The sequence below is a fragment of the Peromyscus californicus genome, unplaced genomic scaffold (genome assembly GCF_007827085.1).
Source record: "Peromyscus californicus insignis strain IS unplaced genomic scaffold, ASM782708v3 Scaffold_17__1_contigs__length_78620276, whole genome shotgun sequence".
NCBI classification, from domain to species: domain Eukaryota; kingdom Metazoa; phylum Chordata; class Mammalia; order Rodentia; family Cricetidae; genus Peromyscus; species Peromyscus californicus.
In genome coordinates, this window is record NW_026294469.1 from 36,210,966 (window position 1) to 36,236,219 (window position 25,254).

At 42.1% G+C, this 25,254-nt stretch overlaps 1 long non-coding RNA gene across 1 annotated transcript; it reads left to right on the top strand.

Moving 5' to 3' along the window:
- Positions 1–1,045: 1,045 nt before the first annotated feature.
- On the top strand, positions 1,046–22,558 carry LOC128112803 (uncharacterized). The gene is made up of 3 exons (XR_008219166.1): positions 1,046–3,089; positions 5,694–5,952; positions 22,446–22,558. It is a non-coding gene; the product is annotated as an uncharacterized LOC128112803 (long non-coding RNA).
- The last annotated feature ends 2,696 nt before the right edge of the window (positions 22,559–25,254 follow it).

Below are 25,254 nucleotides of genomic sequence, written 5' to 3' on the forward strand. Positions count from 1 at the left end.
TGTGTTGTTTTAAACTTCTAACACATGGTAATTTGTTATGATACAACGGAGAGCTAAGACAACAGCTATACCATTCATGCATGGTGTATGTCTACACTTTTGGACAGACAGTGAAGTTGAGTAGTTATAACAGAGACCCCCCCCCCATAAAATGTGCAAAGCCTACACATGGTCCTCTGTAGGAGGAAAAAGTGTGCAGATGCCTGCGTTATATTCTGCCTCCTAAACTGGGACATTCATAGAAGTCATAAGTTGTAAGATGGGTACGGTGAGTGTTTCCTTAGCGTCACTTACATTGTTATCCAACAGGAAGCTATCTTCTATGCTGCTTTGCAGCTGCTTCAAACCATAACACTAAGTCTCACCGGTGAATTGTGAAAGTCAGCTTTGAGCAGGCAAGGATTGTAATATTTCAGGGGTAAGGAGCAGTAAGGCGGAGGAAACCCAGGTCCCAACCTCTTCCCGTGGCTCACTTCTGCCTACGTGCCCACAGCAGATGGCTATATAAGAAAACATGCTTGAGCAACTATATTTGGGTCAAGTGAGACCTGTATACTGTAATTTAGCCTATGGCTTAACTAATTTGATAACATCTTTTTAATTAGGCAGTCATTTAAAATATATTTTAGAGTGACAAACATTTAACAGCAGATACTGCAAACTGTATAAATGTCAAAGAGAATAGAACACCTAAAGGAGAAAACCAAAACCTGGTAGCAGTCCACAACTTCAGCATCAACTCTTGGAGTTCCTATGACCGTATAGTCTTCCTCCTCTCCAAGTGTGGCTGGAATTTGAGCAAACCTGAGTGGGCATTGTGAATTTGCCCCGGAAGTCTTCCTGTAACTCCTTTCAACTGCTAAAAAGGGACATGTGGGGCACTTTTGACTTGTTCAGACTCATTAGTAAGAATCTAGTCAGCTAGTCGGGAGTTTATAATTTTAAGTTACAGATCAGTCAATTTTGCTTCCTTAAAACTTTGATTTTTTTTTTTTTGGTTAAAAGTTATGCAAATAGTCTATTGAATAGACCAACCTCATTTAACACTAAAATTAGAAACACTTTAATTTGAATTTTATAGTAAAGCTTAATGGCATTTATAATTTTGAAAAAACTGAAGGGATTTTCATCATTGTTCCCCTTCTTCTGCAACCTTGAAATCTCCTAAGACTGTTGTGTCTCTGGAGGATGAGGTGTCGACCTTTACAGTCCAAATCCAGGTGACTGTGGTTGCTAGCTTGCTTTGTCTTATTTAAAATGGACCGTTTCTAGTTTCTATTTCAAAAGAAATAGACCATAGATATAAGGAAATGCACGTGTAGGGGGTCCAGTCTATACTCCCATACGGAAGATAGTCATGGTGGGTTAGTCTTCGAGACAGGAAAAATACAAAGTGTATGATACCTTTCCCTTAGCAGGACCAGACTTCAGTCATTTCAGTGGCTTATGAGAATCTGAGAGTCATTTCTTAAAGGATCTGATTTCTTTTTTACTTTTCTTTTTTGTTTTATTTTCTGTTTTTTGAGATGGTTTCTCTATGAAGCCCTGCCTGTCCTGGAACTTGTTTTGTAGACCAGGCTGGCCTCGAACTCAGAGATCTGCCTGCCTCTGCCTCCCAAGGGGATCAAAGGTGTGCACCACTACCACCAGGCCAAGGATTCAATTTCTTAAAGTATCTTTTTCTTCAAAGAAATCCATGAAGGAAAGCAGTAGACAGTAAATTCAATCATTGCATTTATTTTTACTGGTGTTTTGATTTTTTTTTTACTTTTTCACAAACACAGATTACATATGCATTTATTTTTGAAATTGAATTTCAGAGAGCACAGTTCATCTTACCAGATTCATTTAAGGCAAAGTCAGTAAGGAAGTTTTTCTCCTCTATCATAAATATGGATTTACCATGAGGCATGGCTTCCTTGATTTCTCAAGCTCGTTTCTCGTGCCTCCTAAATTCCTACTTTTCTTTTATGCTATCTTTCTAGCCCACAATGCAGACTCTCTCTGCAGGTTCAGCCAGGCCTCCTCGAGACAAAAGGCTCTTGAAAAAAGATACCCTAACACTTCCGTACCGGATGCTCCAACTTCACACACACACACACACACACACACACACACACACACACACACACACACACACACACCATACAGGAGTGTGGTATGCTTTGGCAGAGAAACACAGTAATTTTCCAAATGGCCAGAGGAAGAGTGACTCACGAATCCCAGACCATGTGTTGCACACTGCAGTCCAGCCTGTCTATGGCATGCTGATGTAAGTAGGTCTGCAAACATCATGATACTGGAGAAATGTAGGCTGAATGAGTTAGTGGAGCGCAGAAACAGTATTTCTCCCTCTGCCTCTCCTTATTTGCACAATACCATCTAATTTTTTTAAACAACCCAAATCATTGTAGGCCTCAAGTAGTACAAGAGTAGTTTTCAGACTCTGAGAGCCATGTACATCTGCAGTTCCATGAGGGAACAGCCCCTCCTGGGGAGGCTCTCTTAAAGTCACTGATCCCTTCATTCATCATGTACATATGGAGAGTAAAACCTTAATGACCAGCTGAAACCCAGATTTCTGCCACCCAGAAGGCTAACACTTGTTCTCCCATTGCTTGGAAGAGATTTATGACAGTCATGAAGTTGACCTAGACATGCTTCTGGGTTCTGATGCTGCAAGCCCTAAAAACAATTACATTCCTACCGAATTCTGAGGTTATTTATAAGACAGAGTCAAATGAAGTGCTCTAGAGAGACATCAACAACATTCTTCTATTGAGAGGTATGTTCAGCATGGATAGAGTTTGTGAGCTCATTGCCCAGAAGACTTTAATTTCCTGCTGAAAAGTGCATTTTGATTAAAGACATGGAACAGACACATCCTGTGTACACTCCCTACAAGGAGACTTGACCCACCGATTGGAGGCAATTCAATGACAAAGTTTGAAAAATGGATCTCAAGGGGCTCGGATTGTTCAAGGTTATCACAAATGTACTACTTGATCAGAGATTTTTTTTTTTAATTGTAGATAACACAGAACGCAGGAAAAGTGGGAAGCCAGGCACAAGGCTATTCAATATTTGGGGTAAGCATTCCACCTATGCAACCAAAACTGTGTGTGCCCTTCGGAGTGGTATCCTGTAGAGGGATCTGTTTCTTCCTGATAGACTGACCATCTACAAAGCTTTGCTACCTCATGCAGAAGGCCCTGTGAGCCTTAAAGTCTAGGTCCTTCTGTACCCGTTGTAGTAATTTTTACTGTCTGTTCTATCCTTTGTGTGGTAATAGAGCAGCAAAAACAATGTCACCAGATGCATCGGCCTTGAGGACTTGTGAGTTGCCCTCTGCAGAATGTGCTCACATTGGAGGCCCGCGGGTTCTGAGGGTGGCCACCTTTGCTGAACATGCTGTTAGCCCCCTCCTAGGTTTGGGTCAGCGATCTTGTGAAGCGCTGCTTGGTGGGTTCCGATGTGTTGGCGGGTGCTCGGAGCCAATGATGCAGTGGAGTGTGACCACCATCTGCGAGCTTCTTCAGAGGCTCCCTGAGGATTTGCACACACATGCTCCTCGGCTCTGAACCAGCTCCTGGGGACCACTCTTCTGCACTGACCGCCCTGAGTCGTTTTCTTGGGGTACTGCTATCCCACAAAGGCCGCTCTACTTTTGTATCTATTTTCTTAGTTCACACTTTCAGTTTAATGTGTCGTGAAGAAAATCTCAAAACAGTTTAGTCACTGCTTGTATTTTAGATCCGCGGTCTCTGTAGAGTTTTGGGGGCTACAAACAAGCTGATTGCAAAATAGGGCTGTGACAAATCAGATTTTCTTCCCATAGAAAAGGATTTTTTTTTTGAGATGGGAAAAATTCCTATAATTAAATAATTGTGCATTTCATGGGTTTTCTAAAATTGACCTTGTTTAGGTTTTACTAAAGGAAGCCACCTCTACTTCATGAACTTCTCTGTACAGGGTATCTACTTGAACAATTGCAAGGAAAGGATAAATGTTGTCTAGAAGTGGAAATATTCTACCTCTACCCACTTCCCTGTGGTCCTCTTTCTAGCCGTTCACATCCCTTGAGGAAGAATGGCGTGTCTAATAACAAGTATAAAGTACAGGTCGCCCATATTTACAGATGGGCAGAGTAGCTGTAAAGACTGTGAATGATGCTTCTCTCACTCACTGCTTCTGATCCATGAGTTAGAATTGCCAATGATTAGGGGCCCTTCAGGGTCTCTCCATCTTTCTGTGCCGCAGGAAAGCACCATTGCTGTGGGTTTATGCCATAGAGCAGGCAGGGACTAGAGAGAGACTGTCTAAACTTGGAGGTGAAGCTGGGGAGTGATGAATGGGGAAGAAGTCCTTAACTAGGCATTATGGGTGAACCAGATGCTCAACCCTGCCATTACTAAGTTCTGAAAGATGATCAAGTGTCTGTCCCTCTGTATGCAGCTCCCTTGGGAGAAGAGCTGAAGAGTGATGGACAGAACAAGATTTGCATGTTTAGCAGCTCTCAAGCCAATGCCATTAGTGCAATAAAAATTCATCTCTGTCCTTTATAGCTCTTCGAAGATCTGCCTGACCTCCTGTTGTAAACATCTGTGGAGAGCTGTAGACAAAAATATCAAAGGCGTCATTCAGACCTTTTAGTTCCCAAGTGGGTATAGAGCAAGAGAAAGAGGATTTGAAATCAATGAGTTGAGCTCACTCTGAGGAGCACTAGTGAACGACATCTAACATTGCACTCCAGATAAGCTAAATGTCCACCTCTCTGAGCACAGAGGAGAGATATGGCTGCGTCAGCTTCAAAGACCCATTGAGAGTTGGGAATATAGCTCCGTGGAGTGTTTGCCTAGTATATGTGAGGCCCGGGGATCCATTCCCAGCACCAAGAAAAAAAACCGAAGGGATTGATGGGTTACCCACACCTCCCACACAACACATTGGTGACGGGTGTGACTCTCAGTTTGTCACAGGATGGGAAGCCTACCCTTCTCTACACTTACTTCTGAGACAGCTTGAATTGCAGTCTTCCAGCTCCTAGGAAACCAAGGAGGTATGGGGTAGACCCCTGGTAGCCAGGACTCTGTCTTGTAGCCTTTGGCTTCACTTGTGGAGTGGACGAACAGAAAGCATTTCAGCCTCTTTCTAGACTGACGTGTAGCATGCCACCAGGGAAAGTAGGAAACCAAGGGAAAGGAATGTGATGGTAACTGACAGATCAAGTTACCGTGGTGTGCTCCAACAACAGATGTCCAAGCCACTCCAGGGCCACATGTATGCCTCCTTTTCCAAATGCACTTGGTCATCTGCAAGTGGAACTGATGCGAATCATATGAAAACTGTGTGATTTGCCTCAGGCAGGGGGGATGAATGAGTTGAAAGATTCTTCCATGTGTGATTCACTCTCTAGTATTTCACCATCCCAGTGTGTATCAAAAGCAGACGAAAACGTTACTGCGATGCCAGCGGGCTGCTACCTCAAACAGTTAACTGGTTCTGTAAGTGCTTGTTGGCTGAACTTCACCCACAATATGTGTTACAGGCAGGGAAAAGGGAAACGTTAATCACATTAGTGGTATTGAGCTTTAAAGACCATGCAGCATTTCAGTTCCCTGCATGGGGTTCCAAAGTGTCCTAGGACATGTTTCAGACTAATTAAACTTGCTTGCCTCTTTCTGCTTCTGCAGGGCTGCCTCTGAAGGGGAGGAGAGCCATATGGCAGGAGGATCCTCCCCCTAGACCAATCAACATGTCCTCAGCATTCTGCCCCCTTCAGCCACAGCTTGTTCCCAGCGTCCTTCCTCCATGAATCATGAGCAATCCCAAGACAGGCAGGATGGGAGCTGAAGACCACCAAGAGCTAACCCTTCTGGCAGAGAGATGCTCTTCAGTTCTCAGACGACAGTGCCCAGGATGCACAGACAGAACCCTGGTGCATTCTTTGAGGTTTGTGCTGTGAGAGTGTGGTCAATGAAGGAATACATTGGCTAGTGCGCTACACATAAACCAGAGATCCTTCATTCATTAAAAAATAGTAAAGAAAGGAAAGTGAAATGGCAAAGGGTGTGTGTGCACGTGTGTGTGTGTGTGTGTGTGTGTGTGTGTGTGTGTGTGTGTGTGTGTGTGTGTGTGTGTGTTTGAGATGTTTTTAAGGGGAAAAGTGACATTTTTGGTGGCATCATGATTATTGTATTCAAATGAGATACTGGACAAAGCCTCTGCCAGGAAACTCTGTTTGCTTAGTTACTTATTCATTGATAGCAGCTACCTAATCCACTGTTTGATAATCCACCAAGCACGGTACTGCCAGGACTCTGTCCTGCTTGAGGAGGACAGTGGCACTAACAGCGTTTCCTCAGGGTCTCAGGCAGAGGCTGACCACTGGGAGAAGAGGCACTTCCTACTGACTCCTGTGTCCATTTGGGGCAGTGAGGAGCGAGGGGGGAGTGGCGGGGGGGGGGGGGGAGGGGAGTGAGGTGGGGGGATTGGCGGAGGGAAGGGAGGAAAAACCAGTACACCTGCCTCTGAGGGGCAGTGACTAGGATTCCAAATTTCTGATACTCACATTAGGGCTCTTTTGATACAGTGCCAATTAATGTTTGCCTCATGTGAATAGACTCCAAGTACTTGCTCTGCCTAAAGGCTGAAAGCCCGGTAAGCCCTTCTACATTGTGTGGTCCCTATAGTAAACTTTCTCAGTGGAAAGTGTTGGAGGCACCACGCTGGTGGCGGGAGCCATCCAGTATGTTCCAGAAGTTCACTGCCAGTGACTGGTAAAGGTATGAGAATCTGCCCCATCCCTGTGTCCAGAGCACACAGTTCATTCATGAACTTGCAAGCCTGGCCCAGACTAGAGAGTCCCTTTCCAGGCTCTCCCAACACAGATGCTGGGCAGGACTTCCAGCCCCTCTGCATTCCCACTCTTCTCCTCACTAACTGGAACCTTCCTCCTTTCTCATATATTGCTTAATAGACACCCAGACCATGCCACATCTTCCACCCAAATCAGTATTTTCTACACACCTGGACACTGGCTATGACTCTGCTTATTGGGAGCTGTTGACTGGCTCTGGCCTGAACATATCAATAAACTTCTCATCCACTTGATAGACCTCAACTACGCCTCCTCCAACCTGGCTTGAACCCCTGCCTAGAGGAGAGAGATCTTCCCTTTAACTCTATGGTATTCCAAAAAGTTCCCTCTTAGTTGCCATTTTATCATACCTTAGTTTTTTTGCACATTAAGCTTTCCTTATTTCAGTTACTATAAGGTTTCTGTCTCCTGATTGGACTTAAATTGATGTACTTACCAAGTACCTGTGTAGTGTCACAGATGAGGAAAATGAAAGAGTTGGGTTGTTATTGGCAGATATTTTTGTCGTGTACCTTTGATCACTTTTTAAAGCACCTGCTTCCTTTGATGCTGAACACATCCAAAATTCTGAATGTGGACTGATTTACTGGGCACAGTTCAGTTTTAACACCGCTGTTTGGTGGGGTGCAGTAGCACCTCATGGAAATGGCAGTGTGCAGGAAAAAAAACGGGGAAACTGCCCATATAGACCACCATTCACTTGGTCAATAAAATTGACCACTAAACTTCTGAGTGTGATCCTCAGCAACAACTTCTGGAGCAGTGAGTGAAGGAAACATTCGGTGGGAAAGACTGAAAACCGCACAGCAGCATCTTAAAGGAACCGTGGACAGACCACGTGGTCGCACCATTTATAAAGCTTAGAGAGGATAAGTGACTTGTCTGGTGTCATGTGACCCCTTTGTGGCAGAGCTGGGAGGAAAAAGCAGGTTTCATCATCAGTTTGAACCAGGCCATCACTTTCTCTAAGTGTGGTGGACACAAGGGTTGGTGACACAAACTGCCTGTAGTCAGAAGTTTTCCTGTGTCCCACCAGGTTCTGCAGCCGCTCGAACCCAAGTAAACACACAGAGGCTTATATTAGTTACAAACTGTATGGCCCAATGGCTCAGACTTTTTGCTAGCTAGCTCTTACAACTTAACTCAGCCCATTTCTATTGATCTATGCATTGCCACATGGCTTCGTGGCTTACCGGTACTTTCACATCTTGCTTCTCCTGGTGGCAGCTGGCAGTGTCTGCCCCACTCTCCTTTCTTCTCCTCTCTCTCCAGTTCAAATGTACTGCTTAACTTTATTCTGCTTCACCATTGGCCAAACAGCTTTATATATCAACCAGTCAGAGAAACACATATTCACAGCATACAGAAAGACATCCCACAGCACTTCCCCTTTTCTACCTAATCAAAAAGGAAGGTTTAAACCTTAACATAGTAAAATTACATACAATAGAACAGTTATCAAGCAAGAATTACAGTTACAATATCTAGTCTATTTGCATTTGGCAAAATTAAAGAAAATAGTCTATCCTATATTTGTGAGTCTAAAGTTTCACATCCAATTTATCTTTTATCATGATTAAGGAAAACTATAATTATAACTATGTAGTCTTCAACTCCATCAAAGACCCCAGAAGGATATAATAGTACCTGAGTAAACAGGAAGTGCATGGCAAGCAAATTCTATAATTCTAGAAATGACCGAGACAGCTGGCTACCTGGCCAGTCATCCAAAGTTCCTCTGTAACATTGGGGCATCTATCTTCATCCTATAGACCTAGAGTCTCTGGCATAGCTTTCAGTTAAGCAGGAAGTTTTAAGGATTGTCTCACCTATTGGCAAAGTTCATCAATCACTTCTTCCTGTGTCTTGCAGAATGTCTGGCAGTTTCTTCTGCAAAGCAGGAACTTGAAGGACCATCTCACCTTGCAAAGTTTAGTGGTCACTTTCCTATGGGTCCTGTATGTCCAGTTTATACAACATCCTGTCAAGCAAGCAAGGCAAAAGCACCTTTTTACCCAGTGGTTAACTTTGGGTACAAAGAAAGCAAACTCCATATGGAGTTTCTTCGATGCCCATCATTTTCTCTGAAGTAGATTGGTGCTGCCAGGAGCAGACATGTCTCAATGTCCAGAAAAGTCTAAGTTTTTAAAACATTTTAAATGCCATATTCTATACATCTTTAAAGTGTTTGAAGACTACCTACCTAATTGAAATATATCTATGTATACCTAGAAAACCTAACTAACATGACTATAAGTTTGATTATCATAGATGACTAATTATTAATCTGTATTTCTTAATTATACATTACAATTTTAAATGAGTTGCATAAACATAATCATTGAAACAAGAGTAGAAATATATATATATATACAGTATAACAAAACTAACTTTAAATTTGTATCAATAAACTAAAATCCATAGCAATGTAAAATGTTTCAAACAAGTTGTTGCTCTTTAAAAGTAGACTCAATAGCCAGGCTGTGGTGGCGAACGCACACCTTTAATCCCAGCACTCGGGAGGCAGAGGCAGGTGGATCTCTGTGAGTTCGAGGCCAGCCTGGGCTACAGAGTGAGTTCCAGGAGAGGCGCAAAGCTACACAGAGAAACCCTGTCTCGAAAAACCAAAAAAAAAAAAAAAAAAAAAAAAAGTAGACTCAATAATCTACCCTTTTATCCTACCATATCTAACTGCCACCAGGAAGTAGGGGGAAAAATACCTTAATACATGCATGCATGGCTATTCCATACCTACTTCTAAAAGAGTTAATTTGGGGAATCCTAGTCGTTCCTCTGCAATACTGTTACCTTTAGTATGGCAAACAATGGTGTGTCCAATATGCTGGATCTAGGATTTGACTTCCCTGAAAGTAACTGAAATGTTTTAAGCCCTGGCAGCCACTGGAGTGCCCTCCTCAGAACATCTCTGAGTTGTCTGCTGTGTTCTTGCAGCTGAAGGTAAAGTCTCTCCACCAGTCCTTTGCAGCCTTTGTGCTTTAATTATGCTAATGATCTCCCTTATCACACTGGTTTGCTCATCTGGATGGACCTTTGGCTGTTTTGTTATTGCTCAACAGTTGGTATTTTTCTAGGGAACCACAGCGTGGAATCCTTAATGAAGTGAGGGAGGCAACAAAGCCTGTTCCTCGTACTCCCATGAAGCTTCGACGAAAGCATGACTTCTAGCTTGAGCTCTGAAATGAACGTATGGGCATATGTGACACACTGAGCTCTACTAATTTTTTCATCCACAGATGGGTCACAGATGAACCCATGAGGGGTGTGGATACAGCAAGGGTTGCATGAGCTAAGTCAAGCCATGTTGAGAATGTCTTTGTTGGCTGTCATTGAGAGGCTGATGAATTGATTTGGGATGTGCATTCGCCTCTTTGTTGAGAATCAAGAAGCATGTGGGGCCAAAGGAAATGTGTCTGCATGTCCCAGGCAAGGCCAACTGCTCTGCAGGAGTTCCCAGTGAAAGCGAAGCTGCACTAGGCGGGCCAGCCCTGGCTGGGGATGTGCCTCACTCACTGAAGTTGCAGGTACGTGGGAAATGAAATTTGACTCCCAAGAGAATCTGCCATAGTGACCATGGCTCTGTCTGCCTGGCCCAGTGAAGTGGATGAAGGACACTGCCCGAGTTTCTAAATGTTTACACAGCCTAGGTTCTTTATAGCCTGGGCTTGATCTAAGAGCCACGAGACATGTTCTGGCCTTCCACAAAGCCACTCCTCTCCTCCCTTGGCTTTCTGAATTCTTGCATGTGAATGTTCTAGACGTCTAATGCTCCCTCTGGGAATAGCTTTTTTCTTTTGTCTTACTTGAGTGGTTCTCAACCTGTGGGTCATGACCCCTTTGTGAGTTGGATGACCCTTTCACAGGGGTCACACAGCAGATATCCTACATATCAGATAATTATGTTACAATTCATAACAGTTGGAATATTACAGTTATAAAGTAGCAATGAAATCATTTTATGGTTGGGACTCACAACATGAGGATCTGTACTAAAGGATTGCAGCATTAGGAAGGTTGAGAACTACTGTCTTAATTATTCATTCAAGAGACCCTGTGATTGACACTGTCCACAGCCCCCATGAGGCTTCACTGTGAGCCAATACCTTGACAGCCTTTCTGTTTCTAAAGGTTTAATTCATTTATTTATGTATTTGTGTGTGCCTCTGTGTGTGTGTGTGTGTGTGTGTGTGTGTGTGTGTGTAGGGGGGCATTCTGTGGGGGCTGTGCATGCAGAGCCCAAAGGGCAGGCAGAGTGCTTTAGGCTGGAATTGCAGGCATTTTGTGGGAGGCCCCGCTTGTTACATGGATGCTGGCATCTGAACTCTGATCCTCATATGGAGCGAATGAGCTGAGCCATCTCTTCAGTCTCTTATCATGCTTTCTTAACATGTAATGTAGGACTTGATAGCAGCGACATTCAAAATAGTGGACTTTAGACCTTGGAGGCCATTGAATTTGAGGATAGGGAGATCTCAGAGCTGCGGTCCTACCCCTGGCTAGAGTGCCAACTTGGAAATTCCTTGCTCCACAACTGAGACAAAGTATTTCTGCCACCCCCAAACATCCTATCTGTTCCTATGCCATCCGTCTCCTCCATCCGTGGCTCTAGACGCTCACGCTGCGTTTGCTGTCAGCATGGATTAGTGTTGTCTATCCTAAAGCGTCATATAAATGAGAAGCATATCGCATGTGCTCTTTTGTGTCTGGTTCCTTTGGTTCAGCTGGTTTTTGAGATGTGTCTCCGTTGTTTTGTGAATCCAGGCCACCCTCTCCTATAGCTAAGCTGTGTCCAAAGTAATAAGTGTAGTAAGTGCTTATTTGATCGTCTATTGATCTAACAAACACCAGCCTGGTGCTATTAGAAGTCAAGCTGCTGTGTTTCTGTCTTGTGGGAGACGTGTTCTCATTGCTCCTGTGAACATGGCTGGGAATAGATCTAACAAGACATGTGGATAACAGTTGTCAGATTATGAACTCAATTTTTTTAGACTTACTTACTTATGTATTTTATGTACATGAATGCTCAGTCTTCATGTACACCAGAAGAAGGAGGGCATCAGATCATGTTACAAATGGTTGTGAGCCACCATGTGGTTGCTGGGAATTGAACTCAGGACCTCTGGAAGAGCAGCCAGTGCTCTTAACCGCTAGGCCACCTCTCCAGCCCCAGTTGTCAGATTATAATGCATGAAACCACCACACTCTGAAATGACTGAGGCATCAGTAGTGCTTTGTATTGTCACTTTCCCCCTAATTTCATCATTTTCTAGATGTGCAGAGGTTTCTGTGATAACTTAGTGATATTGAACGACTCCTGTGTATTTATTGACTGTCTGTGTATTTTCACTTAAGAAGAGTTGCTCATTTAAAAAATAGTTTGGGGAACAATGAAATGGCTCCATGGGTGAAGTAGTCTGCCACCAAGCTTGATGGCCTGAGTTCAATCCCCTAGACTCACACAGTAGAAGGAGAGAACAGACCCCTGGAAGTTGTCCTCTGACCACCTCCCAAATGCGATGACATGTGTACCTCTCCCACAAAATAAATACATAAAAATGTAATAGAAATTATAAATTATTTTGGGCCTAGATTTTTATATAGATCCATAAGGCCATGCATGGATATGTGACATAAAGTTAGAAGTGGAATATTCAAGGGAACAATGAGAGCTAGTGGGAGGGAGAGAAGGGGCAGGGTGTGGAGTGTGGGGGAAATACACACAACACATCATAGGTAGTTGTATGAAAATGTCCTTGTGTGAGAGCACACCATGTACAATGAATATGTACAATGAAGAAGGTATATTCAAAAGCACTATTTAAAATTCAGTTATTCAATGGATAAAATATTTCCTACTTGTGCTTTTGTTAATAAATTTACCATACCTGCAAAATAACCCCAAAGAATATTGTCTGGGTAAACAGAAAGACAAACAAGAACAATATAATAACATATAGGTATTACTTTTAAGTTAACTTTAAAAGTTGGGAGATGAGTCAGTGGCTCAGAGCACTTGCTGCTCTTGCAGAGGACCCAGGTTTAGTTTCCAGCACCCACATCCATTTTTAACTCCAGTTCCAGGAAACCTGATGCCCCTTTCTGTCTTCCTCTTCAGGCACCAGGCACACACAGGGTACACATACCTCCATTCAGGTAGGCAGACATTTATGCAAATGGATAAAATTGTAAATTGGGAGCTGAAGAGATGGCTCAGTGGTTAAGAACTCTTGCTATGTAGTCGTGAAGACCAGTTCAGATCCCAGAACCCAAGTAACAAGGTGAGCGGCGTGCAAATACTCATGTGACTCCAGCCACATGAAAACAGATGTCCTCTCTGGGCTCTGTGCATGCACAGATGCACACATGTAAATATATACGTATACACATGAACATGCTCACACACAAATATAATTTGCAAAAGATCTAAAGACTGAAAAGTTAGAAGATAAAAAATTGGATTGATTATCTTCTTGTTGATATAAAGAGTTCTTTATATTTTTTTTCCAGAAACAATGCCCTTGTCAGATATGTCTATTACAGCTCACATGTCCTGCCAGCCCCATCCTAAAAAAGCATAGTACATTATTTTGGAAGTCTACTCATCATCTTTTTTCTTTTGTGCATTTTATGTCCTAAGAAATTGCTGCCTGAAGTGCGATCCTAATTGTTTTAACAATAAAAACCTGGAGTCAGATATCGAGCGAGGGTGAAAGCTGAAAGATCAGAGAAGCAGAGCAGAGCTATCAGAGACTTCTTACTTCTCTCTGAAATCTCAGGCCCAATGGGTGAGATCCCGTCTCTACAAATCCAGACTGAATGGGTGGATCTTGTCTCTACCTGCCTTATATTCTTGTCTCCACCTCCCTACTGCTGAGATCAAAGGCATAAGACTCCCAAGTGCTGGGATTAAAGGTGTGAGCCTCCACCACCTGGCTGTTTCTCTTTTAGACTGGTTCAGTCTGGTGTAGCCCAGGGTGCCCTTGAACTCCTGATCTTCCTGCTTCTTCCTCCCTAGTGCTGTGATTACAGGTGTGTGCCACCACTGCCTGGCCTCTATGATTAACTAGTGGCTGCCTCCACCCTCTGATCTCCAGCCAAGCATTATTTGTCAGAACACAAACAAAATATCATACAATAGCTGCCTTTTCTAGAACTACAAATGTTTGAGTTATATAGTCTTAATTTTTATGTTCAGATATACAGTTCATTTTAAGATGATTTTTACAAATGGTATGATAAAGGACCCAGAACCATTTTCTTATAAATGTGCTAGTGGTCATGTCAGAGGAGCAGCAGGTTGCAATTGAAGTTCAGGTGTCAGCCACCAAGAGGAAAATCCCTGAGGGTGAATCTTGGATAGGCAAAGCCCCGAGACCACAGACCCCAGCATGTCTTTTGCTTCTGCTGTACCTTTACATGTTTGCCGTTACCATCTTTCTCTGGTATCTGACATGGTGTGAATGGGTGTGGGGAGATCCCCACTGCCTGTAATGTAGTGTGTTTATCTCATGGAAACATCCCATCCCGCTGGACATTTTTACCTGTGGATTATTATGAAGATGATTTCTTCTTAAGCTGTACTGTCTAATTGATAATAATAATGTTAGTTTAAATAAAGTTTTGATGATAAAAAAATAAAACACACAGCTAGAACACATGGGTTTCTATTTAGGAGCTGTATAGACTTAGGTTAATGATTTAAAAAAAAATAATTGATTTTTTTTTTCAAGTCAGGGTTTCCCTGTAGCTTCAGAGCCTGTCCTGGAGCTTGATCTGTAGACTAGGCTAGCCTCAAACTCACAGAAATCCACCTGTTTCTGAAAAACAAAATCAAAACAAACAAACAAACAAAAGCAGTTGAGTCCCAGGAGCCTGACTGGCTCAAATTCTTTTAATCTTAATGTTGGGAGATGTGTTCACAGGTTTTTTGGTGCATCATAGTTGAAACAAAGTTTTGAAAATAACTTAAAGTTAGACTAAGATGTTTTTGTTAAATAGCTTTGAGGTGAAAAACCCAAGAAGATAATCTAAAATTTTAGAAAGGCACATAGTTGAATGAGGAACTTGTTAAGGTCAGAGAACCAAGAAGAAAGCAGCCCAGTTACCATTAGCTGACCTGCCTTTCTTGCTAGGATTGGTTGATGACCAAAAGTGATGATAATTCCTTGTACCCATTTTGCCTTCAATCTCTTGATATAAAAAACTATTGATGAGTGGGTATATATACTAAAGATTTAAAGTAGAGCTGACTGTTTCTTTTTCATACATAAAAGTTTAGGTTTGTGATTCCTTTAAGATTCCTTATAAGATTACCTTTCAAGATAAGTAATAAAGTAATTGGTCCTTTCTTTGTAGCTGCAAAACACAGCCTGCCAGCAAAAGAATGTCTTGCCTGCTTACACTGTGGTAATCTATAACAAGTTGCTTGAGTATGAACTTACATGGGCTCTTGGGATAATTTGTTTTTCACCTGTAACACATAGAATGTTTAATCATGTAAAGGATATGGAAAACATGCTGTTTTTTTACTTGTATTCATTGTAATCATTCACTTGAAAAATAGAATGTAACCACTGCTATGGGATGTCTTTCTGTATGCCGTGAATATGTGTGACTCCCATTGGATAATAAATAAAGCTGCGTTAGCCTATGGCAGGGCAGGATGGAGCCAAAAGACATAGTGAGAGAAGAAAGGAGGAGTCGAGGAGACTCGAGCCCACCACCAAAGGAGCAACAAGATGTCAGCAGACTGGTAATGCCATGGCCATGTGGCAACATATAGATTTTATAGGAATGGGTTAATTTAAGATGAAAGAGATAGCTACCAAGAAGCTGAAGCCATAGGCCATAGAGTTTGTAATTAATATTAAGTCTCTGAGTGATTATTTTATAAGCGGCTGTGGGACCTCAGGTGGGAGAGATCTGTCCAGACTGTGGGACCATGCAGGACCAGGCTGGACTGGAGAAATTTCCATCTACAAACCACATTGTAATTTTTATATTGCCTGAAAGATGGGGTATATAAGCTATAAGGGAAAGAATAAGGGTAGAGTAAAAATGAGTTAGAAGGAAAACATCAAGAATTAGAGAGTTAGAAGGAAAACATCAAGAATGAGAGAGTTAGAAGGAACTGGAAGGGAAACATCAAGCATAAAGATAGAGTTGAAGGAAAACATCAAGAATGAGAGAATTAGGAGGAGGAGAACATTAAGAGTTAGAAGGAGAAGGAAAACATCAAGAGAGACAGAAGGGACATTTCTGGATAGAGATAAGAAAAGGAAGTATAAAACACAGAATGAAGAATAGAAAATAAAGAAGGAAATCATCAAGAGAGAGTGTATCTCTTTCCCTAACCCCCTCAGGTAGAAAAGTTGAGTAAGCCGACTCCATGGATCCCTTTAGAGCCCTGTACTGCTGGAGGCTGGCCCCTCAGGCCGCCATATAAATGGATATCCCATTTCTACTACACTGTTCGTCAGAATAAATATTGTTTCCCATTTGAATTATGTTGGTGCCTTTTTTATTTTTATTATTTAATTAAATTTTGGGAGGACATGGTACCAGGTCAAACACAGGGCTTTGTGCAGGCCAGGCAAGCACCTCACCACTGAGTTCTTTCCCCAGCCCTGTCTTGTTACCATTGACCACTGAATATGTACGCCTTTCTCCAGACTCTATTTGGTGCCATGTATGTGCTGGCCAAAACCATACCTGTAGCTATGTAGCAAATTATAGTACAATTATTCTATTGGATAGTCTTTGCAATTTAGGTTTTCCTATGATATTTGGAATGGACTTATCAATTTCTGTAAAAAAAATTCTGGGCTATAAGTACATCTGACATTTGTATTTTAATCTCTGTGATATCACCTTGCGATACTCACTTCCTACTTCTGGTAGTGTCTTTTGGGAATTCCTTTAGGTTTCTAAACATGAAATTATACAGTATGAAAAAAAATTGTTTTGGGCTGGAGAGATGGTTCAGTGTGTAAAAACACTTGTTCTGATTGAAAACCTGGGTTCAAATCCCCTGTGCTCACATAAAAAAAAAAAAAAAAAAAACAAAAAACAAAAAAAAAAACCAAACAACTGGGTATAGTTGCATGTCCCTGTTACATTGGCCTTGGGGTTAACAGATTCAAGAGGTCCTAAGAACTTTCTGCAGCCAATCCAGACAAAACCAATCAGACTTCTGGTTCAGTGAGAGATCTTAGCTCAAAGCAATAAGGCAGACTCTTGACATCCTGCTCTGGCCTCTACATGCTGGTGAGCAAACTTCATGCATGTGTACCACATGCACATATTTATATACACATACACACACACATATATACATACACACACACACACACACACACACACACACACACACATATACAAACACACACTGAAAGTTACTTTTCCTTATTCTTTTATGATCTCTATGCATTTCCGCCTTACCTCTTTGTACTGGCATAAATAGCCTCCAGGACACTAAGCAGAAATGTCAAACACAAATAGCCTTCTCTCGTTCCTCTCTGAGAAAAAAAGCAAGACGTCCACAGTTACGCGTGACTCTTCCCCATGCTGTTTCTCAGATGCATTGAGACTGAAAAGCTCTTCTGCAGCTAAAATTGTTTCATCATGAATGAATGTCAAATTTTGGCAAATGCTGTTTCTGTATCTAGGTGAAAAATATTTTCTATTTTATAGTGTGGTGGATCACATCGACTAGTTTTTAGTGTTAAACCAAACCTGCATTCCTGGGATAAACACAACATTGTCAAAATGTGTTATTGGGAACACAAGTTTTTGTTTCTTTATGTCTTAATTAAAGGGGTGCACTATAAAGCTGTTTGGTAGTTTTATTTATAGAAAGCTATTTAGTTTCTGCATTATATGTTATGTGTAAACTTTTTATACTCCTTGGACTGGTTTTGGTCATTTTGAAAGACATTATCCATTTTCTTTGGGCCTGTGGATTTATTCCCTTCACGGCGTCCACACTCCGCCATTGGCTGACGTTCTGTGAGATGTCCTCGCTTGGCTCCTGCTACTGATTTGCGACTTCCTGCTTGGTCATTTAGAATGGACGTTTATCAGTTTTATTGGTCTTTTCAAAGAGCTAGATTTGAGATTAGTGGATTTTTCTCCTTTTATTCTTTCCCTGTTATTGGTTCCTTACTAATTTCTGCTCATTTTTCTCTCCTCCTGTTTATTTGGAATGAACTCCTTTGTCTCGGGCCTGGGACACAGTTCAAGGGCAGAGTGCTTGCTCAGCTGGAGGTGGCCCTGGGGTTGATTCCTGAAGCCACAAAACACAAACAAGCAAAACAAGAGAAACATTTCCCCTGCTTCTTATGGTAGAGCTTTTGATTACTATTTTTCATCTCTAATCTAGTAACGTCAATTTATATATAATACATATATAAAGTGATATTTTAGCTACATCTCACAGATTATTTTATTCTCATTATCATTCAATTCAGAACCAATTTTTCTCTGAGCATCCTTCTTTGAGCTATGTTTATGTATGAGACTACTGTTAAATTTTCAAATATTTGAGGAGGTTTTTAAGTTTCAAATATTCTAAAAATCCCTTCAAAGGGCCAGAATATACTCTGAGTAATTTCTTTTGTATTATAATAATAATACCTGGAAATAAAATACTAAAAATTATATGATTTGTTGTAGCAGTCCCACAGCCGCTCAGACCCAACCAAGTAAACACAGAGACTTATATTGGTTACAAACTGTATGGCCGTGGCAGGCGTCTTGCTAACTGTTCTTACAGCTTAAATTAATCCATTTCTATAAATCTATACCTTGCCACGTGGCTCGTGGCTTACCGGCATCTTCACATGCTGCTTGTCATCATGGCGGCTGGCAGTGTCTCTCTGACTCAGCCTTCCACTTCCCAGCTTTATTCTCCTCCTTGTCCCTCCTATACTTCTTGCCTAGCCAATGGCAAATCAGTGTTTTATTTATTAACCAATCAGCAACACATTTGCCATACAGAACATCCCACAGCAATTTGTTACTATTATTAGCATTTTTGAGACAGGATTTCTCTATGTAGCCTTGACTATCCTAGAACTTGCTCTGTAGACCAGGCTGGCCTCAAACTCACAGAGATCTGCCTGACTGTGCCTCCCGAGTGCTGGGATTAAAGGCATGCACCATCACTACCTGGTATCTTATAATTATCATTACTTTTTAAAGATTTATTATTTTATGTTTTGTTTAATGAGGGTGGATTCCTGGTGCCTGCAGAGGGCAGAAGAGTTCCTCTGGAAAGAGTTACAGATGGTTGTGAGTTGCCACGTGGGAACTGAGACCTGAAACCTGGTTCTCTGTAAAGGGCAGCCCGTGCTCTGAACCGCTGAGCCATCCCTCCATCCTCTAGTTTTATAATTAGCCAAGTTTGGAGAACACAAAGCTGCCTGCTTTGGAAACGTCCCATTGCGTTTGAGAATAATGAGCCCTTTGCCATTGCTGGGTATTCCATGACTGTGAGGATTGACAAGCTGGTTGATACGCAGTTGATTGCACCTCTAACCTGAATGATTTTTATCTTCTCTCAGTTACTCGGAGAGGAATGCTGAAGTCTCGGGCTATAATTGTGTGTTTCTCCTTTCAGAGACTTCTTTGGATAACAGAGACTGACTCTCAGAAACATAGCTGTCCAAGAATAACAAGGGAGGGCTGGAGAGATGGCTCAGAGGTTAAGAGCACTGGCTGTTCTTCCAAGGGTCCTGAGTTCAGTTCCCAGCACCCATATGGTGGCTCACAACTATCTGTAATGAGATCTGGCTCCCTCTTCTGGCCTGCTGGGATACAAACAGAACACTGTATACATAATAAATAAATAAATCTTTAAAAAAAAAGAATAACAAGGGATTGCGATCTGGGGTATGCATGCCACTGTGGACCACAGATAACCCAGAGGACTGAGGCAAGGCAAAGCCTTTTACATACATAGAGGAAATGTCCCAATAGCTGTCTCCTTTCTCGCCCGCCCCCCCTCCCCCACTTCCTGGAATCTTATACAGAAACTTTCTGTAGTTAAACATGGTTTAATTTTTCTAGAATTTTTAAAATCAGTGTTTTGTTTATTTTAAATATTTTTTATATGTATGGGTGTTTTGCCTACATATGTGTTTGTATGCTGCATGTGTGCCTGATGCTGGAGGAGGTCAGAAAAGAGGATTGGATCTCCTGGAACTGGAGTTATGGACAGTTGTGGGCCGCCATGTGGATCCTAGGGATTGAACCTGGGTCTGTAAGAGCAGCTGATACTTTTAACTGCTGAGCCATCTGTCTGGACCCAGAATCTCTTGGTAATTTCTTTGTTTCGTGTGTGTGTGTGTGTGTGTGTGTGTGTGTGTGTGTGTGTGTGTGTATACCTGAGTGGGTCTGTGTGAGTGTATGCCACATGTGTGGGGGTGCCTGAAGAGCCTGGGAAGAGTATCATATGTTAATCCCACCTGTTGAGAACAAGAGCACTACCACAATATTTTGAGCTAAATTTGAAGCAAGCTTTATTAAATACTGGCCAGGATGATGGACACTGACCAGGTCCATTTCCAGGATTGCCAGAGAATGGCCACTAATTATGTTAGTCTAATGCTTATAAAGTATGAACCCACAAGGCTACATACTTCCTGCCTTCACCCAACTGGGGGCAAGCATATGTCCTGACAGACTTTCTGCCCAAGTACCTCCCGCCTATGTGTGATCAAGCACATCCTGTGCAGTTGGGGCAACCAACCTTGTTTTCAAGAGTGAAAATATGTGGCTTGTTATTGGTTTTCAGGAAGACGTCCTTCAGAGAACTGGCGTGTCAGAATTGTTGGCACGTTCAGAATCCTTGTGTCACAAACATGAACATAAGTGTCACTGCTCTAGAGGCGGTGGGACCCAGGAGAATGGAGCCTAACAATGAGGCAGACTAAAGTCTCATGCAACAGACAACTGTATTTAGCGCATCAGACAGTTTGTATTCGGACAGTTAAGCAAGATCACGTGAGTGATGTTCATATGAGTTCCAACTGTATACAATCACAAGAACAAGCCTCACAAGGTCACATTAGTGAAGTTCACATGAGTTCTAACTGTATACAATCACAAGACCAAGCCTCGCTTGGACGCATTTTCTGGTTGACAGTGATAAGCGACAATGGGCAATCTGAAGCAAACCTCACTCCTATTCCATATGCCTGGGAAGGACATGAAAGCACACTCCAAGGACAACCCGTGTTGTGAAGGAACTGAGGTCACAAGACTCTCGTCTTGTTTTCTTGGGGTTTTCTTACAAGCTCTCCGAGTTCTCCTCACACAGCTTCGTTCATGGACCATGTTCCTACACATGAAGACAACTTCATGGCCTCCTGGTTCCATTTTGCTTGGGTTTGAAATAAAGTGACTCTGTTGCTACTGACAGCCTTGGTGTCATTCATTTTGAAGCCCTGTGGTTAAGAGCTAACGTATTTAGTTCTGGCCTCTTAAAAACTTGATCCATTTACCAACATACAGTGTTCCTCATTATCCCTGGTAACATTCCTTCTTCTGAAGTCTACTTTGTCTAAAACTAAAATCTTGTTGTTTGCTTAGTATTTGTGTAATACGCCTTTTATTACTCAGCATTTAACCTATGTGTGTCTTTAAAATAGGCTTCTTGTTGAGTGCATACAGTTGGGACACTCCCCCCTCTTCCACTGGAATAGAATACTTGAGACTGGGTAGTTTATAAATAATAGAGCCTTGCTTTTTCTTATATGTCTCAAAGTTGGGAAACCACAGAGCATGATGGTAGCACATGCTGTGTCAACTCATAGCAGGAAGTGGAAGTACAAACAGGATATAAGTGAAATAGCTAAAAGGAGAGGAACCTCCCATGACGTCATAGCAAACCCATTTCCAGGATGCAGCCATTGATGCCCCCATAGTCCAAACACCTCCTCCTGACCCCACACTGAGGAATTAAGTTTGTAACTCATGTGCTTCTGTGGGACACACCCAACCCATAGCATACTGTCCTCGGCTCCCAAATCCTTGTCCTTTTCACGATACAAAATAACTCACACCATTCCAGCTGTTTCAAAAATCTTAAATCATTCTAGTATCAACTCACCAATTCTCATCTGAGACTGAAGGCAAGCGCCTTCCAGTTGAAAATCAAAGTAAGTCGCCCTGTCTCAAGGCAATAAAGTAGAATGCCATAGAGGAAGATATCCGATGTTCTGTTTTGGTTTTCACATGAGTGCACACAGGTATGCACACCTATACACTCATGTATGAACCACACACAACATGTACTACACTGCATACCATATACACAACATACACACACAGAAAGGGAGAGACAGAGAGAGAGAGAGAGAGAGAGAGAGAGAGAGAGAGAGAGAGAGAGAGAGAGAGAAGAACCTGATCTAATATGCAATGGGGGACATATTCCAAAAGGGTGAAATAATAGAGAAGGGACCTTAAAGAAGATTGAAAACCAAGAAGAGAGACAGTGAGTTGTGAAACTCCAGAATAATCTTCCGTTCCATGTGCTTCTTCCTAGACATACTCAGGAGAGTTGTGTCCCCGAAGTCCTGGGCAGCCCTGTCCTCTAGCTGGACTGGATTTAGCTCCCATGTCCATTTCCCTGAACTGGAGTTTCACACTGGTGCCTGTGGTCTTCCCAGGTGAGTGCTGCCTCCTGCCAGGAGCGTCATTATTCTGAGGTCCCATGCACAGTGATCCCATTCCCACAGCTCCATGGGGCATTGGCCTGGTAAACATCACCTGCTGTGACTCCTGCTGGTGACAGATCTGTACATGGCCTCCTGGGGTTTCTGTAGCAGCCTTTGAGGTCTAGGTGGTGGAAGAGTCACACCCCACTCTGAAGTCCTTCTGTGTGCCTGCAGAATTAGCACCGTGTGGACGCTGCTGGGGTTCATTGTGTGGGCCACACCTAGGGATGCTTGAGCCTTGGCTGGAACAGCCAGTGAATGCTGTCCTGGGATGCGGAGAGCAGAATCCCAATGTGGCCTTGGGCATACGTCCTTGATAATATCCTTCGACTTTGCTCCTTCAGTTCTGGGACTATGGTGGAAGAGACTAAGCTCAGAGGTGCTCCTACAGCACTTGGTCCTTTTCTATTTGTGCTGATTTCTTTAAGTTTCTCAGAATTTGCTGCCAAACATGCTTTGTTACAGTTTTCTGGCCAGGCTGCAAATTTTCCAAAGCTTCACACTCTGTTTCCCTTTTAATTACAAAATCTGCCTCTAAGTCATGGTTTTCTTCCTCGTGTCAGCAGAGGTAGAAGTAACCATGCAGAAACGCAGACGCTATGTTATTTCCTGTGGAAATCCTACTCCATCACCTACATAGTTCACCTTTTCCAAAGCCCTAGGCCATGCGCACAGAGCTGTCATACTCCTTGCGACTGAAGAGCACAGATGGGCTTGACACCAGTTCTCATGAGGGTGGTCCTAGTTTCCATCAGAGAGCTCAGAGAGCTCTCCGCTCGATATTGCCATCAGCATTCTGGTCGATGACTTAAGTACTCGCTAGTAAGTTCTAAATTTTTTGTGGTCATCTTGCTTTCTTTGTCTTTTAAAATTACTATTGTTGCTGTTGTTATGTGTGTATGGCAGACACATGTGGGCCCACACATGCCATGGAATGCATGTGGAGGTCAGAGAGCAACTTCAGCTCCCTGTTTTCACCTTGGGATACAGGGATTGAACTCATGTCGTTGGCCTTTCATGCCAAGATCTTTATCTACCCAGCCATTTTGCCAGCCCCACTCCTTTTTCTTTTACCTTTTAAATATAATTTATTTAAAAAAATTTTTATATAATATATTTGATGGTGTTTCCCCCTTCCCCAACTCCTCCCAGAACCTCCCACCTCCCTACCCACCCAACTATAGTTCTCTCTCCCTCTCTTCAAAAAGCCCACAAAAAGCACAAAAATGAAAATCAGAACAAACAAGCAAAGAACCAATAACGCCAAAATATGTCAAAACAAAAAGTCTATGGAACAAAACAAAACTGGAATTTGTTTTCTGTTAACAATGAGCGTGGGGCCTGCCCTGGAGGGTGGTTGACATACCTAGTACACTCCATTTTAAAAAACTGATTTTTAAAAGAAAAAAAGAAAGAAGAAGAAAAAAAAACTGATTTTTCCTATCCCAGCAGGTATCAACTTATCCCAGCAGGTATCAACTGCAAATAGCTTCTTTTATTTGTTTGTTTGTTTGTTTGTTTATATTTAGCAAGGAGGGCCATGTGATCAATTTTGTCAAAAGTTCTGTGGCCTGCTGAGAAGAAAATATATCCTCTAGTGTTTGGGTGAAATGCTCTGTAGATGTCTGTTAGGTCCGTCTGATTTATGTGTTATTCGACTCCAGCATTTCTCTGTTTAATTTTTGTCTGGATGGCCTGTCTACTGGCAAGAGTAGGGTATGAAAGTCATCCACTATCACTTTGTGGGGGTCAATATGTGATCGTTTAAGCTGTAGTGGTGCTTCTTTTATGAACCTGGGTGCCCAAACATTTAGATATAAAATATCCTCTTGGAGGAGTTTTTCCTTTGATAGGTATGTAATGCCCTACCCTATCTCTTCTGATTAGTTTTAGTTTAAGTCTATTTTGTCAGATACTAAAATAGTGACAGCTGCTTACTTCTTGGGTCCATTTGCTTTGAATATCTTTTTCCATCCTTTTGTCTATCCTTGCTGGTAAAGTGTGTTTCTTGGCTGCAGCAGTAATACGGATCCTGTTTTCTAATCCAATCTGATAGTCTATGTCTTGGTATTCAAGAATTGAGACCATTAACATTGAGAGTTATTGATAAGCAATGTTTATTAACTCCTGTTATTTCGTTGTGGTGGTGTGGGTCCCTCCTCCTTCTGATTTACTGTTCTTGTTTTATTGATTCTTTGGGTGCTCTTGGGTTTTATCAGACTGATGTTTTTTTTTTTTCAAGTGCCTTCTGTAAGAGCTGGACTGGTAAGTAGAAATTGCTTAAATTGACTTTTAACATGGAATGCTTCTCTTTCTCTGTCCATTGTAATTGATAGTTTTGCTGGGTATAGTATTCTGGCCTGAAATCTGTGATCTCTCAGAGTTTGTAGAACATCCAGGTCTTTCTGACCTTCAGAATCTGCGTTGAAAAGCTAGGTGTTACTCTTACGAGTCCATCTTTATATGTGACTTAATCTTTTTCCCTTTCAGCTTTTCATATCCTTTCTTTGTCCTGTACATTTAGTATTTTGATTATTAGGTGTCATGGGGAGGATTTTTTTCTGGTCCAGTCTTTTTGGTGTTCCATATGCTTCTTGTACCTTAGGTAGGCATCTCTTTCTTTAGAGTGGGGAAATT